General features: G+C 56.4%; 1 protein-coding gene across 1 annotated transcript in view; it reads right to left on the minus strand.

Moving 5' to 3' along the window:
- Positions 1-19,000, minus strand: part of LOC147709941 (N-acetylneuraminylgalactosylglucosyl-glucoside beta-1,4-N- acetylgalactosaminyltransferase 2-like) — a 704,718-nt gene extending 685,718 nt beyond the window's left edge. Inside the window, exon 1 of the mRNA XM_086925570.1 lies at positions 18,890-19,000. The gene's annotated coding sequence lies outside the window, so the exon portion shown is untranslated. The remainder of the gene's footprint in view (positions 1-18,889) is intronic.
- Between the last annotated feature and the right edge of the window lie 1,204 nt (positions 19,001-20,204).

Consider the following 20,204-nt stretch of genomic DNA (forward strand, 5'->3'; position numbering starts at 1 on the left):
TGTCAGTCGCCCTGGCCGCAGTGGTGCTGGGCTGACCTGCCGCAGGTGTCGGGATCGCACCGGATCGCACCCTGAGCCCCAGAGGCCCGTGTCAGTCAACCTGGATGCAGCGGTGCTAGGCTGATCTGGCACCCGCGCCGGGATCGAACTGTGAGCCCCAGCATCCGGAGTCATTCGCCCTGGCCGCAGCGGTGCTAGGCTGACCCGCCGCAGGTCCCGGTATCGAACCGTGAGCCCCAGCGTCTGGTGTCAGTCATCCTGGCCGCAGCAGTGCTAGGCTGATCTGGCGCCCGCGCCGGGATCGAACTCTGAGCCCCAGCGTCCGGTGTCATTCGCCCTGGCCGCAACGGTGCTCACCCCACTTGCACGCTGCTCTGTGGGTGCACTGGCATCGAACCGTGAGCCCCAGCGTCCGGTGTCAGTCGCCCTGGCCGCAGCGGTGCTGGGCTGACCTGCTGCAGGTGCCGGGATCGAACCGTGAGCCCCAGCGTCCGGTGTCAGTCGCCCTGGCCGCAGCGGTGCTGGGCTGACCTGCTGCAGGTGCCGGGATCGAACCGTGATCCCCAGTGTCTGGTGTCAGTCGCCCTGGCCGCAGCGGTGCTGGGTTGACCTGCTGCAGATGCCGGGATCGAACCGTGATCCCCAGTGTCCGGTGTCAGTCGCCCTGGCCGCAGCGGTGCTGGGCTGACCTGCCGCAGGTGCCGGGATCGAACCGTGATCCCCAGTGTCCGGTGTCAGTCGCCCTGGCCGCAGCGGTGCTGGGCTGACCTGCTGCAGGTGCCGGGATCGAACCGTGATCCCCAGTGTCCGGTGTCAGTCGCCCTGGCCGCAGCAGTGCTGGGCTGACCTGCTGCAGGTGCCGGGATTGAACCGTGAGCCCCAGAGGCCGGTGTCAGTTGCCCTGGCCACAGCAGTGCTAGGCTGACCCACCTCTGGCGCCGGGTTATTATATTAATATTATAATTGCATTTTTTTAAGCGCGCAGCTACCCGGAGGTTTCCCGGCGCTAAAGACAACAGTGAGTGAGATATGTTTAGAGGGGATCCGTACACAAATTATGTATTAAAAAGCCATGTCTTGATGCCTTTACGAAATGTACAGTAACAAGTTTCAGATCGTAAGGATTGGGGCATAGAATTCCATAAGGAAGGTGCCAGCAGAGCAAACGAGCGGCCGCCCATTTTTGACCTGGGGGATCAGAAACTTGTCTTGTGTGGAGGATCTCAGCGTACGGGAGGGAACTAAAGAGGAAAGGTATCTTGGGGCCTTACCCATTTTAATATGGTGCATTATGCAGAGAGCCTTAAATTTTACTTTGCTCTCAATGCGCAACCAATGCAGTTTACGTAAATGGATAGAGGCCGATGACCTGGCAGGCAAATTGCAGAGAAGGCGGATTGTCATATTCTGGACCACCTGGAGTTTCTGTAATACCTCCTTGCAAGCACCCAGAAGCAGAATGTTCCCGTAGTCCAGGCGTGAGGTGACAAGAGCCTGGACTACAGTCCTCAGGGTATCAGCTGGAAGCATCCACGTGATTTTTCTCAGCCACCTAATGATGGTAGTACAGGTGGCAGAGACTTTTACAACGTGTTGTTTAAATGACAGCTGGTTATCAAAAAGAACCCCGAGGATGCGAACTGAGGTTGAAGGGGTAGGAGAAGGGCCCATCTGGAGAGGCCAATGTTGAGGGCCCCAGAGCGACGTTTGCGGGCCGAATAAAAGTAACTCTGTTTTATCTCCATTGAGCTTTAATTTATGACTGTGCATCCAGTTGGCAATTTGTTCCAACCCCGATTGCAAGGAGGAAGTGGAAAGGTGTTTGTTGGTGGAAAGAGAGTAGACGATTTGTGTATCGTATGCGTAAGAGTAGATCTTGAGGCCGGCTTGCTCTGCCAGGAAGGCAAGAGGTCTCACATATAGATTGAAAAAAAGAGGGCTAAGAATAGATCCTTGGGGCACACCGTGGGGGGAAGAAAAAACAGAAGAAACAGACGAAGATGAAAAGACTTGAAAAGTGCGGTTGGAGAGGAAGCTAGCAATCCAGGCCAGGGCGGACCCATCAATGCCCACCGATTTCAGGGTGGACAGCAAGATGGAATGGGAGACGGTGTCAAACGCGGCACTCAAGTCTAACAAAATGAGTGCCACTGTCTCCCCGCTGTCCACCTGTTTTCTAATGGTCTCCGACACACCAAGGAGCATGGTCTCAGTAGAGAAGCCGGCCCTGAACCCGGATTGAGAGCAGTGAAGAAGATTGGAAGATTCAACATAAGTAGTGAGAAGAGAATTAACGTGTTTTTCCAGAATCTTAGAGTAACAGGGAAGCAAAGAAATGGGACGAAAGTTAGAGGGGTTATTTGGGTCCGCGTTGGCCTTTTTTAACAATGGAACCACCATGGCATGTTTCCATTCGGTAGGGACCTTGGCTTCAGCCAATGAAGCATTGAGAAGATTCAGAAGGACCTGAAGTATGGTAGGATCCAAAGTGCGTAGAATTTGTGGAGGCATAGGATCAAGAGGAGAGCCAGATTTTATTTCATTAAGATATTTTTGGAGAAGTAAGAGCGAAATTGGCTCCCAAGAGTGAAGTAAAGGGGAAGTAGGAATTGAGTTAGCTACAACACTGGGGGTGGCGTCAAAATTAGCATAGATCTTATCTATTTTCTCCCTAAAGAATGTTGCCAGGGCATTACATTGAGTAGAGTCCAGACAGGGGTCTTTCGGGGTAGAGGACATGCCTGACAAATCTTTGACCACTTTGAACAAGGCCTTAGGTCTATTTTGGGCATTAATTATAGTAATGTTGGCATGATTAGCTCTGGAGGTGTCACAGGCAGAGTGATAAGCCCGCAAAGCGGCCTTATATCTAGTTTTATTAGTGCTGCAGTAATTGGAGCGCCAGATGCGTTCCAGTTTCCTACAGCGAGATTTTTCAAGACAGAGTGCATCATTGAACCAGGGGGCCGGAGCATGATGAATCTGAGATTTATTTTTCTGCATTGGAAAGCAGGAGTCTAGGGCAGATGTCAACCAGGAGCTGATGACCGGCGCCTCCTTTGTGGTAATGATGGGACACGTAGGTTTGGAAATTTCAAGGCAGGCATACAATTTATCCTTATCTAATCTTTTCCAATTCCTGCTAGGCTGTTGATGGTGTGAACTCTTGACGGAGCAGTCATTAGTTATCTTAATTGAGAAATCAATAATAAAATGGTCCGACCAAGTCACGGGAGAAGAAGAGAGATAAGTAATACAATTAAGATTTGAAATAAGGGGATCTAGTAAATTACCGGCTTTGTGGGCAGGGCCGGAATTATGGAGATGGAGGTCCAAGGCGGCCAAGTCCAACAGTAAACGCGTACTTATAGGACATGAGGATTGATTAAAATGAATATTAAGGTCACCAACTATAAGAAAGTTAGTGGATTGTAAAATCAAAGGGGCACTAAGCTCAGGAAGAGCAGAGGCCCAGACCGTAGCTGAACCCGGAGGGCGGTAAATAAGGATTCCTGTCAATGTGAAGGAGGGAGAGAGAAGTTTAAAAAGGCCTGCTTCACAACTGGGAAAATCAAGGTCTTCCCATTTACAGGAGAATTCTCTTTTATAAATAACAGCTATCCCTCCGCCCTCCTTGCGAGCACGGTTTCTCCCCACAAAGGTGTAATTGTTGGGGAGGGCAGTGGCGATGTCAGGGCCAGAGCTCTCGGTGAGCCAAGTTTCTGTAACAAACATGGCTGCCGGGCTAGCTGACTCAAGGAGGTCAAAGATATCCCTCCTGTGCCTAGGGAGAGATCGGCAATTGATGCTAATGAAATTAAACTCAGGGCCGGTTATCAACTTGGGAGAAGGGTTTCAACCATGAGCCCCAGCGTCCGGTGTCATTCGCCCTGGCCGCAGCGGTGCTAGGCTGACCTGCCGCAGGTGCCGGAATCGAACCGTGAGCCCCAGAAGCCGGTGTCATTCGCCCTGGCCGCAGGGGTGCTAGGCTGACCCGCCGCAGGTGCTGGTATTGAACCATGAGCCCCAGCCTCCGGTGTCATTCACCCTGGCCGCAGTGGTGCTAGGCTGATCTGGTGCCCACGCCGGGATCGAACGATGAGCCCCAGCGTCCGGTGTCATTCGCCCTGAACACAGCGGTGCTAGGCTGAACTGGCACCCGTGCCAGGATTGAACCGTGAGCCCCAGGGTCCGGTGTCATTCGCCCTGGCTGCAGCGGTGCTCACCCCACTTGCACGCTGCTCTGTGGGTGCATCGGCATCGAACCATGAGCCCCAGCGTCCAGTGTCAGTCGTCCTGGCCGCAGCGGTGCTGGGCTTACCTGCCGCAGGTGCCGAGATGGAACCGTGAGCCCCAGAGGCCGGTGTCAGTTGCCCTGGCCACAGCGGTGCTAGGCTGACCCACCGCTGGCGCCGGGATCAAACCATGTGCCCCAGCATCCGGTGTCATTCGCCCTGGCCGCAGCGGTGCTAGGCTGACCTGCCGCAGGTGCCGGAATAGAACCGTGAGCCCCAGAGGCCGGTGTCATTCGCCCAGGCCACAGGGGTGCTAGGCTGACCCACCGCAGGTGCTGGTATCGAACCATGAGCCCCAGCTTCCGGTGTCAGTCGCCCTGGCCGCAGCGGTGCTAGGCTGATCTGGCGCCCACGCCGGGATCGAACCGTGACCCCAGCGTCCGGTGTCATTCGCCCTGGCTGCAGCGGTGCTCACCCCACTTGCACGCTGCTCTGTGGGTTCGCCGTCATCGAACTGTGAGCCCCAGCGTCCAGTGTCAGTCGCCCTGGCCGCAGTGGTGCTGAGCTGTCCTGCCGCAGGTGCCGGGATCGAACCGTGAGCCCCAGAGGCCGGTGTCAGTTGCCCTGGCCACAGCGGTACTAGGCTGACCCGCCGCCGGCACCGGGATCGAACCGTGAGCCCCAGCATCCAATGTCAGTCGCCCTGGCCGCAGCAGTTCTAGGCTGACCTGCCGCAGGTGCCGGTATCGAACCGTGAGCCCCAGCGTCCGGTGTCAGTCACCCTGGCCGCAGCGGTGCTAGGCTGATCTGGCGCCCACGCCGGGATCGAACTGTGAGCCCCAGTGTCCGGTGTCATTCGCCCTGGCCGCAGTGGTGCTCACCCCACTTGCACGCTGCTCTGTGGGTTCGCCGGCATCGAACCGTGAGCCCCAGCGTCCAGTGTCAGTCGCCCTGGCCGCAGTGGTGCTGGGCTGACCTGCCGCAGGTGTCGGGATCGCACCGGATCGCACCCTGAGCCCCAGAGGCCCGTGTCAGTCAACCTGGATGCAGCGGTGCTAGGCTGATCTGGCACCCGCGCCGGGATCGAACTGTGAGCCCCAGCATCCGGAGTCATTCGCCCTGGCCGCAGCGGTGCTAGGCTGACCCGCCGCAGGTGCCGGTATCGAACCGTGAGCCCCAGCGTCTGGTGTCAGTCATCCTGGCCGCAGCAGTGCTAGGCTGATCTGGCGCCCGCGCCGGGATCGAACTCTGAGCCCCAGCGTCCGGTGTCATTCGCCCTGGCCGCAACGGTGCTCACCCCACTTGCACGCTGCTCTGTGGGTGCACTGGCATCGAACCGTGAGCCCCAGCGTCCGGTGTCAGTCGCCCTGGCCGCAGCGGTGCTGGGCTGACCTGCTGCAGGTGCCGGGATCGAACCGTGAGCCCCAGCGTCCGGTGTCAGTCGCCCTGGCCGCAGCGGTGCTGGGCTGACCTGCTGCAGGTGCCGGGATCGAACCGTGATCCCCAGTGTCCGGTGTCAGTCGCCCTGGCGCAGCGGTGCTGGGTTGACCTGCTGCAGATGCCGGGATCGAACCGTGATCCCCAGTGTCCGGTGTCAGTCGCCCTGGCTGCAGCGGTGCTGGGCTGACCTGCCGCAGGTGCCGGGATCGAACCGTGATCCCCAGTGTCCGGTGTCAGTCGCCCTGGCCGCAGCGGTGCTGGGCTGACCTGCTGCAGGTGCCGGGATCGAACCGTGATCCCCAGTGTCCGGTGTCAGTCGCCCTGGCCGCAGCAGTGCTGGGCTGACCTGCTGCAGGTGCCGGGATCGAACCGTGATCCCCAGTGTCCGGTGTCAGTCACCCTGGCCGCAGCGGTGCTGGGCTGACCTGCTGCAGGTGCCAGGATCGAACCGTGATCCCCAGTGTCCGGTGTCAGTCGCCCTGGCTGCAGTGGTGCTGGGCTGACCCGCTGCAGGTGCCGGTATCGAACCGTGAGCCCCAGTCTCCGGTATCAGTCGCCCTGGCTGCAGTGGTGCTGGGCTGACCCACCGCAGGTGCTGGTATCGAACCATGAGCCCCAGTGTCCGGTGTCAGTCGCCCTGGCTGCAGTGGTGCTAGGCTGACCCGCCACAGGTGCTGGGATCGAACCGTGATCCCCAGTGTCCGGTGTCAGTCGCCCTGGCCGCAGCGGTGCTGGGCTGACCTGCTGCAGGTGCCGGGATCGAACCGTGATCCCCAGTGTCCGGTGTCAGTCGCCCTGGCCGCAGCGGTGCTGGGCTGACCTGCTGCAGGTGCCAGGATCGAACCGTGATCCCCAGTGTCTGGTGCCACTCACCCTGGCCGCAGCGGTGCTGGGCTGACCTGCTGCAGGTGCCGGGATCGAACCGTGATCCCCAGTGTCTGGTGTCAGTCGCCCTGGCCGCAGCGGTGCTGGGCTGACCTGCTGCAGGTGCCGGGATCGAACCGTGATCCCCAGTGTCTGGTGTCAGTCGCCCTGGCCGCAGTGGTGCTGGGCTGACCTGCTGCAGGTGCCGGGATCGAACCGTGATCCCCAGTGTCTGGTGTCAGTCGCCCTGGCCGCAGCGGTGCGGGGCTGACCTGCTGCAGGTGCTGGCATTGAACCCTGAGCCCCAGCGTCCAGTGTCAGTCGCCCTGGCCGCAGTGGTGCTGGGCTGACCCGGTGCCGGCATCGAACCGTGAGCCCCAGCGTCCAGTGTCAGTCGCCCTGGCCGCAGTGGTGCTGGGCTGACCCGGTGCCGGTATCGAACCGTGAGCCCCAGCGCCCAGTGTCAGTCGCCCTGGCCGCATTGGTGCTGGGCTGACCTGCCACAGGTGCTGGGATCGAACCGTGAGCCCCAGCGTCCTGCGTCAGTCGCCCTGGCCGCAGTGGTGTTGGGCTGACCCGGTGCCGGCATCGAACCGTGATCCCCAGTGTCTGGTGTCACTCACCCTGGCCGCAGCGGTGCTGGGCTGACCTGCTGCAGGTGCCGGGATCGAACCGTGATCCCCAGTGTCTGGTGTCAGTCGCCCTGGCCGCAGCGGTGCTGGGCTGACCTGCTGCAGGTGCCGGGATCGAACCGTGATCCCCAGTGTCTGGTGTCAGTCGCCCTGGCCGCAGTGGTGCTGGGCTGACCTGCTGCAGGTGCCGGGATCGAACCGTGATCCCCAGTGTCTGGTGTCAGTCGCCCTGGCCGCAGCGGTGCGGGGCTGACCTGCTGCAGGTGCTGGCATTGAACCCTGAGCCCCAGCGTCCAGTGTCAGTCGCCCTGGCCGCAGTGGTGCTGGGCTGACCCGGTGCCGGCATCGAACCGTGAGCCCCAGCGTCCAGTGTCAGTCGCCCTGGCCGCAGTGGTGCTGGGCTGACCCGGTGCCGGTATCGAACCGTGAGCCCCAGCGCCCAGTGTCAGTCGCCCTGGCCGCATTGGTGCTGGGCTGACCTGCCACAGGTGCTGGGATCGAACCGTGAGCCCCAGCGTCCTGCGTCAGTCGCCCTGGCCGCAGTGGTGTTGGGCTGACCCGGTGCCGGCATCGAACCGTGAGCCCCAGCGTCCAGTGTCAGTTGCCCTGGCCGCAGTGGTGCTGGGCTGACCCGGTGCCGGCATCGAACCGTGAGCCCCAGCGTCCAGTGTCAGTCGCCCTGGCCGCATTGGTACTGGGCTGACCTGCCACAGGTGCTGGGATCGAACCGTGAGCCCCAGCGTCCAGTGTCAGTCGCCCTGGCCGCAGTGGTGCTGGGCTGACCCGGTGCCGGCATCGAACCGTGAGCCCCAGCGTCCTGTGTCAGTCGCCCTGGCCGCAGTGGTGCTGGGCTGACCCGGTGCCGGCATCGAACCGTGAGCCCCAGCGTCCAGTGTCAGTCGCCCTGGCCGCAGTGGTGCTGGGCTGACCCGGTGCCGGAATCGAACCGTGAGCCCCAGCGTCCAGTGTCAGTCGCCCTGGCTGCATTGGTGCTGGGCTGACCTGCCACAGGTGCTGGGATCAAACCGTGAGCCCCAGCGTCCAGTGTCAGTCGCCCTGGCCGCATTGGTGCTGGGCTGACCCACTGCAGGTGCCGGGATCGAACCGTGAGCCCCAGCGTCCAGTGTCAGTCGCCCTGGCCGTAGTGGTGCTGGGCTGACCCGCCGCAGGTGCCGGCATCGAACCGTGAGCCCCAGAGGCCGGTGTCAGTCACCCTGGCCGCAGTGGTGCTGGGCTGACCCGCCGCAGGTGCCGGCATCGAACCATGAGCCCCAGTGTCCGGTGTCAGTCGCCCTGGCCGCAGTGGTGCTCACCCCACTTGCAGCTGCTCTGTGGGTGCTCCAGGAAGGGGGACCCTGGTAAGATAAGGAGCAGACATCAGAGGCTGCGCTCCCCTGTGGTCGAAAGTGCACAAAACAACTGCCTCGTTCTACGCGCAATGGCGCACTTTGAATATTTCCTAAATGTTCCTTTTTTGTCTATTTGTTTCTAAAGATGCTACGCGATACTCCCCGCTCTACAGGCCTCTCATGAACCTTGTGCGTGGCGTCTTCCACGGCGTGCACTGTTTTTAATAAATGTTCCTTTCTCGCCTCTTTATTGTATGAAGTTGAGCGCGATAATCCCAGCCCTACTGGCCTCTTTTGCCGCTTGTGCGAGATGTCTTCTATCTTCTTTCCATGTTCTAGCATAGCTGCTCTTATTTAATAAAGATTCCTTTTTGCAATCTTCATTTCGTGAGGTTTATGCGCAATAGCCTCGAGTCTGTGACCCCCTGTGACGCTCGTGTGCGAGGATCCTCTGCGCCTGCCCGAGGCCACGCAGTGGCCTTCAGGAGGGCGGGCTCCTAGTCACGGAGGGCTGTCCCGCCCCCGCATGACGCAGTAGTTCCTCTCCTGAGGCAGTCTCCCCTGGTTGGTGGAGACTGGTAGTGATGCACGCCCGGGGCGGTGGGGAGGAGCCGTCTGGAGTACATCAGACCTCTGCCCTGCTGGGGAGGCCTCTTTGCCGCCCCGGACGTCGCAGTTCCATGTCGGGACACTCTTTTGTCTCGCCTCTGGTCGCGTCCAGAGGTCCGGTCTTGCGTCGAGACGATGTATTTTCGGTGTTATGGCTCGCGTTGCCTGTGGTGAGTGGGGAGCATTTGGGTGGGTCACGTTCCCACGGGGAAGCGGTGCAAGCATTCCCTTTGTCCGGGGGCATCGGGGTCACTGGTGCGGCCTTGGTGGGTAGCCTCCCGGCAGACAGCCCTCCTCCCCCTCTCCCTACCCCCTTCGCCTCGTCCGTCCCCCCTCCTCGTCGGCTTATTTTCCTCGCATTCTCTCGGGGTGCGGGCGGGTCCGGGGAGCCCCGCGTGGTGGGACTGTCTGTGGGGTAATGGTTTTCCTGGCAGTCCGATGCCGCTCCCCTGGCCGATCCTCCCCGATCATCTGGGCTGTGGCCGAAGGGTAGGGTAAGCGTGTTTCCCGTGTGTACGCTTAGCCATGCTCTTGTGCATCTGGCGCTTCTGATTGCTTCTACCCGGGGCCTGAGCTGGATGTTTATTCGTGACCTCGTGCGTGCCTGTGCGCAGTGCCCTCAAGTACTACGCGGTGTGTTCTAACGTGTACATTTATTACAGGTGGGCTCGTGGCCGAGCGGTCAAAGGCACCGGTTTAAGGCACCAGTCTCTTCGGAGTCGGAGGTTCGTATCCTCGTGCTGCTGGGTTTCTTTTCGCGAGGAATATGGCAAAGGGTTAGTGCATGCTTTGTGGTGCGCGGGCTTTCAGGCGAATGCTCAGACTCTGTTATGGATGTATTCATGTTGATGGGGGGAGATGTGAGTGATGAGCCATTTTTTTACCCGCATTATCATTAGCACGTACTGTGTATTTTGCTTTACCAAGAAATGCTATCGTCCATTCTAAGTGTTTCCTTTTGATCGCTTCTGACTAAGGGTTCAAGAAGGCTTAATTTGGGCTCCGGAGTGGGGCGGCATTTGTGAATGGGGCTTGCTGAGATATGAGTGTGTTGCCCTCATATACACCAGTCCTGCTGAGCTGGCCGGCGGTCGTGGCACCCATCTCAGGCATCGGGGCTGAGAGGCCTTTTTGCTCGCATGAGCGCTAGGTTTCTTTGCGCTTTCTTGGTTTCAGGGCCGAGATGTATGTTGAGGCTTGCCATAATTATGCGTGATTGTTTGGTTTATGGATTGTTTTGGTTTCATGGTGCCTCATCGGTGCCTCAGGGCACAGATATCCTTTGTTGCCCGCTTTGATTGGGGGCGCGATTACTAATGCAACTGCTGTTCTAGTGTCACCGCTACTCTATGCCTTCTGATGGAAATCACTAAGTCTTGCTGTTTAATCGGGATATCCGTACTTCGGGGTGTTAGTGTGAACTCACTGTTTAGGAGCAAATGTGAAAAACCGTCAATGTTCATTTTGGAGTCGCTGCCGTCCGTTTCTTGTTTACTTACCAGTGTGATGTTTGTGAGACTGCCGCGCAAATGTATAAGGTTTTCGATGGTGAGGCGGCGCTCGTGGGGGTTTTCTTTCATACGCCCGAGACATTTATGTTTAAGCAAGGGTTACATAAGTTCTTCGTTAGTGGGTCAGTTATGTCTGACGGAGCTATTGTAGCACAGTGACAGCATAGGGGGCCTCGAGGGGCTCATTTTCCGGTCTCGGCGCAGTTCTGGGTTTCGGCGTTGGCTTCGCAAAATGTTCGGCGGGCATACCGGTGCCTCCGCGGGGCACTTGTCCTTGTCATTAGGCTGGTGGCGCAGGGAATACAGAGACCGGCATCGCAGTTCTATTGCAAAGAGACTTGAGTTCGATTCCGGGCGGTGGCGGGCAGATGTACCCCAATTGACACCAAAATTAGGTCAATTAGAAAATGATAGCAAAAGGCAATGCATAAGTATCTTTCAACATTCCGTCGCCACGGTTTAGTATGGCTGCGCGCCTTGCTTTCCCGATGCACATAGAGTTTTGCAGCCCTGCCCTGCCCCAGGCCCATCCTATCAGCAACGCTAACATCGGGCGGCTCCAGTTGGGTATAGTGGAGTTGGTCCAGTCTGCGGCACCATCTGTCTCGGGGTTCGTTGCCAGCAACCATGCATCAAGCTCCCACCCCTATGTCTTTTCGGGATGCTTGGCTGTACATTTTCGTGGTGTAATGGAACATCGTACAGTTAAGAAAATCTGCTTATTTGTCGGCGCACTCGTGCATAGGCCGCCCTCGCGTTTTCTGCGGTGCGGCTACGTTCCCGCTGGTGTGTGTCAGGGGTGGTGGCGCCAACCCTTCGATTACCCGAACCATGTCTATCATTTATCTCCACCCCCTGCCTCCGATGCGACAGCCATGGTCTCCTTGTCGGGAGGCGGGTCGGTGGCTTCGCATCTTCCTCCCATGGTGCGTTTATGAGACCCTGGGCGACTACACATGTGTATTCAGCGCCGGGCCAGCGCTGGAGTTTGCGTTCGGCAGTGCGGTCCACCTGCAGTGGCCACGCTCACTTCTTTTCTAGCGCAGACTTTCCCGCGGGGTCGGAGCGTCACATTAGCAGTAACGATACCTGAGGAGAGGATTTAGTGGACATGTTTCTGTGGCATAAGTCACACTACGTGAGGTAATAGTGACATCTGTGTAGGTATCTAGAGCATCCCGAAATCGTGGGGTCGCAATCGACACGGTGCAGAAGGTGAGCAGGGGTGCAGGCTTAGTACCTATTTCCTTGCACTTGCAAGGGCTCCACGGAGGTAGGCGTTTCAGCCCATGTCCCGCATCTTGCTTATGCGCCATCTGCCATTGAGACACTAGTTACACTAGCGGGGTACTCGGCAACACAACACTACTTAACCCGAGCCCCTTTCCTTAGACTCCCTTGCTGGGGATTCATCAGGTCTTGCCCTTAGCTGCAGCAGTCATTACTGTAGCAGAGCAATCACTCTCGCGACATCTCGTCTTCTAGGGGTAAGCATTAGGGTTATTATATTGCAGATGAGGAACTAACCTATTAATGCACCAAGTTCCAGTTGCCTACGTATGCTTTCCCAGTACAATTTCCACAACATTATACGTTGGTAGGTAATACTGTTTTGCTGAAATAACTCTTTTCCGATTATTGTCCGATGTACCTGTGTTATGGAAAGGACGAGTTATTCATTAAGAACTGCACAATACGACTTTGCATGTGGGATAACAGAGCATTACTGGTTTTAGCGGGAGGGTCAGCAGTGACTGTGTTAATCGGTAGACCTGTACTCTTGCATAGTCTCTCCTCACAACGGTTGTGCCTTCCTTTCAAGTGTCCAGGAACAGGTGCGAGGGTACAAGCCTTAGAACGTCACCAGTATTGTTCATCTTGTGGGATGTGCCGTTATGATTTTCCACTTCATTGTCCCCGGTTCCCCAATTTGCATATGTTTGGGAGCACGGCTCAGTGGGAATTCGACTTTGAAGGTGCAGCATCCTGTCCCAATGGTTTCTTGTTATAAGTTGTCCAATCATTACACTGCAATGTGTGGCTCGTAAGGTGACAAATGACATGCTCACGATCATATTATCCAAGATAAATATTGGATATTCTGTCGGCTTCATCAGGAGTTTAGCGGAATAATTTCTCTGTCTGCATTGGGGGGTGCGAGTGCTTCATTATAGACTGATTCTTCGTAGCCCTGCTCCTAGTTCTAATAATCTATTACTTTGTGTCCATGTCCTAGCTGGTACCCTGAATATTGTTTATTTGTATTTGTGTTAGGGAGGTTTATCTGCTGTGCTAATGTGGATAAAGCCTCAGTGTGCCTTTGCTAAGAAAATACTCCAGTGCCCCCTTTTCCATCCCAGTGTTTTATTCTGGTTTAAAGTGACACTAAGTCCAGGGACATTTATGGTTTTGATAGAAAGGAAACTATGGTGGATAGGTGGCCTGTTCAACATTAGGATCTTACTGTGGTTACACCTACCCGGTTCAGTACTCGAATCCAATCAGTGAGTTACGCAAAGCTATATTGTTTGATTGCATTTGGTGTGTGTCTACCAAAATTTGTTATCCGGTGTGTTGTAGCACTGTCCAATATAGTCTTAATTTGCATATTACTTACCTTTCTTCCTTGTGATTAGCAAATTTGAAGTTATGTTTCCTGCAGATCAACAGTTGGTTATACTTTGTTTTATTCATGCAGTGTTTAGGCCTCGGTCCCTCCTAGGCAGCACTTGCGATGGCTCTTCGAGGCATGATGCAGGCACGATAAGGGTATGATGCCCCGCCCGCTTTCTGTCCATCTTTGTTTGGATCTTTCTTTTGGGTTTTTAGCATGAGTTGCAGAAGAGACCCAAGTTTGTCCTGCTCATCCGTGCAAGCAATAGAGGTTTAATGACTGCTTTTGCCCCTTGTAAATTCTGGAAGTGGTAGTGACACTGGTCTCTATTATAGCCATGGTACTCCCTTATCAAGCTATAGATCAGCATTGCAGGTAGTGATCTCAATGTTGTGGGTGGCAGTTGGTCATCGGCATAGCATGTGATAGAACTGGTCCAAGAATATTATAGCTGGATGCTGGACAGGAATTTAGAATAAGACCCTACACCTGTTCTTAGTTGAAGACGCTCCCTCTCTGAGACAGGCATAATCAAGAGCGTAGCTGCAGCAGGTGCAGTGGTTCCTAGGACACTTGATTCCTCCCCATTGCTGTAGTGATCATGGCTGCAATTTTATCATCCCATCTCCTTCTTGGGGCCCATATTCTTCCTCTTAACAGTGCCTATGACACACCCATTGCTCTATTAGACAGACAACCCGCACCCAAACCTTGCGAGTCCTGCTCAAAGTAACCAAGGCAAAACGCAGCGTTAGATAGTGCTGCACTTCGGCCCGCGTTACATAAGTAACCTGACGCCTGGGCAACGCACGACTACTTTATTTTGATAGTTCTGCCATGTATCTGACATGCAGATATTCTTCAAAGAAAATCCAGTATCTTTTTTATGTATTATGATTTTCAAAGCACTTACGTTACCTTGACCCCATTGACCACAAAGAGGTCTTCATCCTAATGGTTAGGCATAACGGCCGGTCTCTGTTAGTCCATTGCTAACATGCGGCGAAATGCTGGACGTTGATATTCTTATGTCATGTCAAACAATATAGACTGGTTATGCCACTTACATATTCGCAGACGTTGTCTGCTATGTATAGGTCCTCGTATTTACTCCAGTAAGTTAAACAGGAGGCTTGCTATTATTTGAATGTCTGGGGGTTTAATTGTTTGATAGCCCAGGCTAAGTATTGAGTTACACCTGAGAAATCTGAATGGATCTACATTAAGACTCCTCCCCCCATGGCACCTCATTCTAAATAAACCTCTTACCAACAAAGCGTCCCTGTTAGACATGTTCTTTTATGCCAGACGATTTTAGTGGGGTGGCTATCTTAGGCTACTTCTGAGCTGAACCCGGAAGGGATTTCCGAGTGTTGAATTATTAACTAGGGTTAAAAGAAGTGCGTTAAAAGAAGTGGCCTGGCATGCAACAAAGAGCACCAATCACAGGTACATAGGGAGCACTGCAATAATGGCAACCACTTGAAACTGAGAAATAGTACTTGTGCACCCTCGATTACGGCACATGTGTTGGTCTGCCATGCTTGGGAGGGTCATACGACACTCTATTCAGGTATACAGAGAACAACTGTGGCTCCCACAGCCCGAGCACGGACTGCCAATAATCGTTTGGGGTGGGCTTGAGAAGTCTTTTAGGAATTCATGCATTATCCAGGGGGGGCAAGTGTTCTCGGCTGTCCCCGTGGCTTTCAGTTTGCCTCTTGTAAGACCACTTCGATAGTCACTCCAATATATGCTTTTGCGTACTGCAATAGACTTCTGTATCCTGTGGGGGATTAGTTGCTCAAGCGTAATCTTGCAGTTGATTAATTTCTGTGACAGCGCTTGTTTTCCGGGAGAGATTCTCTGCAGGGGGGGCCCTTCCCATCTCCTGGTCTCTTGCCTGGGATAGTCTTCCCTACTGGGGTAGAGGGATTGTTCCCGGGTGGTTATGCCTATTGGTGTCCGAGTGGCTGGCATTTACCCATGCATGCCCCTGCGCAGGTCAGCCTAGGGGGCTCTCTGTTGCAGGCGCTGCGGTCCCCGGGAGGTGGTTGTAGTCGGCCTTCAGTCCAGCTAACTTAACGGTATTATCGTCTGAAGCCGCTTCCAGCCTAAAACCCAAGGGGGCAGGGGATGCCGGCTGCTTGGCCTGTGGACCCGGTATATCGCTTACTTGGACTCGCCTAGGATTCTATAGTATGTCTGGTGCCCTCCTATTCCCTCGTGTCGGTAAGCACACTTACTCTCCCTGCTGGATTATGAAGATGGTGATTCAGCTGTATCAGTGACTCCTGGCGCAGTTTTCTGCCGCTCAGTGGGAAGGGATATGTTGGTGTCCCAGCGGCATGCGCTGGACAGCCTATTTCATGTCACTTTGGGCCTCTGTAGTAGGGGCCCCTTCCTACCCCTTTAGTTTCCCTGAGGGGTTGTAGGACAGGTTTATTGGTGCCTGATGGTAGCACCCCACGCCTACGGGCGTTACCCTGTTCCTCCTCTGTCTGGAGGTAGCAATTCTAGGTGTAGGTTGCAGGTAAAGAGCAGTAATAATGGTGGGGGGGCCCGTGCGGCAGCGGGAACCACCGCACTGGGCTGTGGCGGAGTTACTGGGCGATCCGGAAGAAGAGAGGTGCAAACGCTGGACATCAGCGGGCACATAGGGGTGCCAGAGCATAACCTCAGAGCCTAACCTGTAACCTCATGGGAGGTGCAGGAATTCGTGTCGGCGCCCCAGTAGTCCTTCGGGCGGTTGTGGGCCTGCGCAACCGGGGGTTTGCCTAGTCACGCCCCGCAATGGGCGTGTCATTATAATTATGGTAATTGTACAACAGTTGGGTGGTTCGCCACTGTGTTGTTTGGCTCAACAGGCGGGCAGGTGGCGAGAATGCGGCCTGCCCTAGGATCGCCCGTAAGCTAACCCACCGTCATTACATATGTTGTATGTAATAAACCTGCAGCAATTTTTACCCAAACCTAACACTTGTGTCTTTGTGTTATTTGCGGGTTTGGGCATGTGGGGCGGGGGTTCATGTGGCCCTGATGTGACTATGCGCCTGCCCGAGGCCACGCAGTGGCCATCAGGAGGGCGGGCTCCTAGTCACTGAGGGCTGTCCCGCCCCCGCATGACGCAGTAGTTCCTCTCCTGAGGCAGTCTCCCCTGGTTGGTGGAGACTGGTAGTGATGCACGTCCGGGGCGGTGGGGAGGAGCCGTCTGGAGTACATCAGACCTCTGCCCTGCTGGGGAGGCCTCTTTGCCGCCCCGGACGTCGCAGTTCCATGTCGGGACACTCTTTTCCCGCCCTTCCTCGAACCCAGAGTGTCGGCTTGAGGGGGTTCCGGGGGGAGCTTTTAATATGTTTCTTTTTCGTTGCAGGCGGAGTTACTGGGCGATCCGGAAGAAGAGAGGTGCAAACGCTGGACGTCAGCGGGCACATAGGGGTGCCAGAGCATAACCTCAGAGCCTAACCTGTAACCTCATGGGAGGTGCAGGAATTCGTGTCGGCGCCCCAGAAGTCCTTCGGGCGGTTGTGGGCCTGCGCAACCGGGGGTTTGCCTAGTCACGCCCCGCAATGGGCGTGTCATTATAATTATGGTAATTGTACAACAGTTGGGTGGTTCGCCACAGTGTTGTTTGGCTCAACAGGCGGGCACGTGGCGAGAATGCGGCCTGCCCTAGGATCGCCCGTAAGCTAACCCACCGTCATTACATATGTTGTATGTAATAAACCTGCAGCAATTTTTACCCAAACCTAACACTTGTGTCTTTGTGTTATTTGCGGGTTTGGGCATGTGGGGCGGGGGTTCATGTGGCCCTGATGTGACTATGCCTTCTTGTTCTGATGCAGAATCCCACACACGTCTCTTCAACGGGCTCCTTGGAAGGTGCTTTAATTTGTGGCGCGGCGTCTTCTTCATCTGGGCTCCGTGGCCCCCACATCAGAGGCCAAGGCTGTGGGGGCCACGGAGCCCAGATGAAGAGTGCCCCCCCCCCCGAACCACCTCAGGGGGAGGGGGGGGGGGGTAGTGACCCAACGCTTGGCTCTGGCTGGGGTGGCGGAGTTGTTCGGTATTACCCCCCCCCCCCCCTCTTCTGTTTGATTTTAGGGGGGTGATTGGGTAATAAAGCCCCCCCCCCCTCATCTGTTTGAGAGGTGGGGGGTTGGGTTATTACATCGGTGACTCCGGAGTAAGTGGTGTTTTACGCTCAGGGCACTCGGCGCTTGGAGGTTCACCTCGGTGCTTGAGGCGCTATATCCAACAGCACAACGGGCTCTCTTCGCCTCTACGTGTCCGCTATATCGTCATGTTAAGGTTTTACAAATGGAACATATTGGTAATCACAACTAAATCAATGCGAAGTAGAGATTCACAAGCGAGCCCCGCCCTGTCCTCCCTCCCTCCGTGTGGGGGTGCAGGACTCTCAATCCCTCCGTCACTCACCTGCACAGCTCCCCCAACTCTCACCCACTCAGTCTCTCCAGTGGCCCCACATCTACACAGCTCTCCCTCTCACTCACTCCTCCCAGTGGACTCCCTCCCGCACAGCTCTCACTCCTGCCCCTCCCTCCCTCCTGCACAGCTCTCCCTCCTGCACAGCTCTCCCTTCTGCACAGCTCTCCCCCCTGCACAGCTCTCCCTCCTGCACAGCTCTCCCTTCTGCACAGCTCTCACTCCTGCCCCTCACTCCCTCCTGCACAGCTCTCCCTTCTGCACAGCTCTCCCTCCTGCCCCTCACTCCCTCCTGCACAGCTCTCCCTTCTGCACAGCTCTCCCTCCTGCACATCTCTCCCTCCTGCACAGCTCTTCCCCTGCCCCCCACTCCCTCCTGCACAGCTCTCACTCCTGCCCCTCCCTCCCTCCTGCATAGCTCTCCCTCCTGCAAATCTCTCCCTTCTGCACAGCTCCCCCCTGCCCCCACTCCCTCCTGCACAGCTCTCCCTCCTGCAAATCTCTCCCTCCTGCACAGCTCTCCCCTGCCCATCCCTCCCTCCTGCACAGCTCTCTCTCCTGCACAGCTCCCCCTCCTGCACAGCTCTCCCTCCTGCGCAGCTCTCCCTCCTGCACAGCTCTCCCTCCTGCACAGCTCCCCCTCATGCACAGCTCTCTCTCCTGCACAGCTCTCCCTCCTGCGCAGCTCTCCCTCCTGCGCAGCTCTCCCTCCTGCACAGCTCCCCCTCATGCACAGCTCCCCCTCATGCACAGCTCTCTCTCCTGCACAGCTCTCCCTCCTGCGCAGCTCTCCCTCCTGCGCAGCTCTCCCTCCTGCACAGCTCCCCCTCATGCACAGCTCTCCCTCCTGCACAGCTCTCCCCTGCCCATCCCTCCCTCCTGCACAGCTCTCTCTCCTGCACAGCTCTCCCTCCTGCGCAGCTCTCCCTCCTGCACAGCTCTCCCTTCTGCACAGCTCTCCCTCACTGACCTGTAGCTGCGCTGTGCCCCCGGCTTCGGATGCAGGGACTGAACTCCCAGTGGACTCACTCCTGCACAGCTCTCCCTCCTGCACAACTCTCCCTCCTGCACAGCTCCCCCCTGGCCACCCCTCCCTCCTGCACAGCTCTCCCTCCTGCAAATCTCTCCCTCCTGCACAGCTCCCCCCTGCCCATCCCTCCCTCCTGCACAGCTCTCCCTCACTGACCTGTAGCTGCGCTGTGCCTCCGGCTTCGGATGCAGGGACTGAACTCCCAGTGGACTCGCTCCTGCACAGCTCTCCCTCCTGCACAGCTCTCCCTCCGGCACAGCTCTCCCTCCAGCACAGCTCTCCCTCCGGCACAGCTCTCCCTCCTGCACAGCTCTCCCTCCGGCACAGCTCTCCCTCCGGCACAGCTCTCCCTCACTGACCTGTAGCTGCGCTGTGCCTCCGGCTTCGGATGCAGGGACTGAACTCCCAGTGGACTCGCACCTGCACAGCTCGCCCCCTCCCTAGCCACACCCACAGGTGCTCCAGCATCACTGGAGGCAGACGGGCTGCAGCGTCCAGGTGAGAGAGAGCTGTGCCCGGGGAGAGACACCCTCGGAAGAGCCGTCTGACTTGATGAAGAGAGACAAGGGGAAGACAAACCTGCTGGCGACCCGAGGGCGACACTGAGAGAGAAGAGGGGGGGGGCTAAACCCAGCTCCTGTGTGTGGGGGGGTGGGGTGGGGAAGCAAAACTAGGAGGGAGAGGGAAAGCTGAGGGGAGAGACCTTAACCTTGCACCTAGGTGTGTTTGTGTGTGTGTGTGGGGGGGGGGGGGGGGGGAACTAGGAGGGAAGAGGGAAAGCTGAGGGGAGAGAGCTGAATCCAGCTACTGAAAGGGGGAGGGTAGTAATAAAACTTGGAGAGAAGAGGAAAGCTATGGAAGAGCTTGACCCATCTCCTGTGGGAGAGAAGAAGGAAAGCTGAGGGGGGAGAGATTAATCCAGCTCCTGAGGGGGGAGGGTAGTCATAAAACTGGGAGAGAAGAGATAACGCTGAGGAGATGAGGTGAACCCCGCTCCTGTGTGTGTGTGTGTGTGGGGGGGGGGGGGTTGTCATAAAAATGAGGGAGAAGAGGGAAAGCTGATGGGAGAAGAAATAACACTGGGCACTTTTTAAGAGCAGCAGTTGTCCTTGGGACCACTGTCTGCTCTGAAAAAATGTTTTCGCTACCATTCCCAAAGGGGAAAGGGTCTCTCCATGACCCCATCTCATTTGCAAATAGGTTTCCACCTCCTTGAAGTAGGTGGTAAAATGTGTACGTTTTGCGAACACATTTTAATCACAAAACCTTCTTACATCCTTCTGCGATTCAGTATTTGGAAGGGACGGCCTGAGGACGCTCTTTCCTAAGACCCAATCGGCATATATTCACAATTCCAAATTGGAATTCAGTAATATGTTACCAAAACGCAAAATGGAATTTATGCATACCAAAATGCATTTTACCGATCGCAAACGGCAAGATTCGGCGCATCGAGCCATTTTCGACGGTA

This window comes from Lissotriton vulgaris, chromosome 6, assembly GCF_964263255.1.
Source record: "Lissotriton vulgaris chromosome 6, aLisVul1.2, whole genome shotgun sequence".
NCBI classification, from domain to species: domain Eukaryota; kingdom Metazoa; phylum Chordata; class Amphibia; order Caudata; family Salamandridae; genus Lissotriton; species Lissotriton vulgaris.